Below are 1,786 nucleotides of genomic sequence, written 5' to 3'. Positions count from 1 at the left end.
TGGTAACTGAGGGATTTTTCAACCTTACACTGAAAGCACGAGTAATGAAAGATTGGATAAATGGGACCTCCTTGAACTTAAACCATTTTGTCAAGAAGTTGGAAAGGCAGTCTACTCAATGGGAGAAAATATCTGGAAATCACATATCTGATAAGGGCTGGGTTTCCATTCTGAATAAAAAGATTGTACAATTCAACAATAAAAGAGCAAGCAATCCAATTTAAAAATGGGCAAAAGACTTAAATAGCTATTTTTTTCCAAATAGGAAATACAAATGGTCTAAAAGCACACGAAAAAATATTCAGTATCACTAGCTATTAGGGAAATACAAAGCAAAGGGACAATGAGTGCTCGCTTCGGCAGCACATATACTAAAATTGGAACGATACAGAGAAGACTAGCATGGCCCCTGAGCAAGGGTGACATGCAAATTCATGAAGCGTTCCATATTTTTAAAAATGAATAAATTGAGTAGAATTTTTTTACAAAAAGGACAATGAAATAGCACCTTACACCACATAGAATGGCCATTATTTAAAAACACACAACAATAAGTGCTGGAGAGGATATGGAGAAATAGGAACCCTCCCTCACTGTTGGTGGGAGTGTAAAATGGTGCCGGCTCTGTGAAAGACAGTTGGCATTTAATCAGGAAGCTAAATATAGAGCTGCCATATGATCCAGCAATTCCTTTACTAGGAATAGATCTAGAAGAACTAAAAACTGTGACACAAATAGATATTTATACACCAATCTTCACAGTAGCCTTATTCACAATTACCAAAAGATGGGAACAACACAAGTGTCCATCAATTGATGAATTGACAGATAAAATGTGGTATATACATATGATGGAATACCATGCTACAGTAAGAAATGAAATTGGGACACGTAAGATAACACGGATAAGCCTTGAAGACATTGTGCTAAGTGAAATTAGCCAGACATAAAAAGACAAATATGGCATGGTCTCACTAACATGACTAAATTTGAAGAATAAATGCATGGAGTTAAAGCGTAGAGTACAGGTTATTAGGAGATAGGAGGAGGGCTGAGAAGAACTACTGTGCTTAATGTCTGCAGAGGTTTTCATTAACTTGACTGTAAAAGTGTAGAAATGGATAGAATTGATGGTAACACATTATAGGGAGTAGCACTGGTGTATAAATGGGGATGTGGCTGAAAAGTGTAGTCTAGGGATGTAAATGCCAACTGAGAGAAAGCTGGAGAATAATCCAGGGACTGAACAGCACAGTGAGCCCAGAGGTGGATGAGGATTGGGGTTAGTTGTACAAATACAAGAACAGCCTTCTATGAACTAGAACAAACGTGCATCACTACTGCAAGATGGTAAGAATGTGGAGAAGCATGGGGAAAATACCATTAATGTAACCCCTGGACTATAGATAACAGCAATACTGTAATATTGTTGCATCAGTGCCAAAGATATACTGTGTTAATAATTGAGGGGTGTGGAAAAAGTGTACCAAGTGTGTGCTATAGACCATGGTCCCGGGGAGTAGTCCGAGGATATTATCTCATAATTTGCAACAAACGTTCCACAACAATGAAGTGTGTTGGTGGAGGGGTGTTGTATGGGAATTCCACACATGTGCATGCTTATTTTGTAAGTTCACACCTTCTCTAATAAAAATATATTTTAAAATGAAAAAAGTAAATCTATTTTTGAAAAAGATTGGATGTTCTTTCTTCAAGCATTCTTCTGCTAGTTCAACTATGACTGGCAAGCCTTTCTAGTAAATTTTTCACTGCATTGATCGTACTT

The 1,786-nt window shown here is 37.2% G+C and overlaps 1 non-coding gene across 1 annotated transcript; it reads left to right on the top strand.

Moving 5' to 3' along the window:
- Positions 1-347: 347 nt before the first annotated feature.
- LOC131273383 (U6 spliceosomal RNA) lies at positions 348-454 on the top strand. Its single transcript, XR_009180581.1, has one exon. It is a non-coding gene; the product is annotated as a U6 spliceosomal RNA (small nuclear RNA).
- The last annotated feature ends 1,332 nt before the right edge of the window (positions 455-1,786 follow it).

Source organism: Dasypus novemcinctus, chromosome 14 (genome assembly GCF_030445035.2).
Source record: "Dasypus novemcinctus isolate mDasNov1 chromosome 14, mDasNov1.1.hap2, whole genome shotgun sequence".
NCBI lineage: Eukaryota > Metazoa > Chordata > Mammalia > Cingulata > Dasypodidae > Dasypus > Dasypus novemcinctus.
This window is presented reverse-complemented; position numbering and strand designations above follow the sequence as displayed.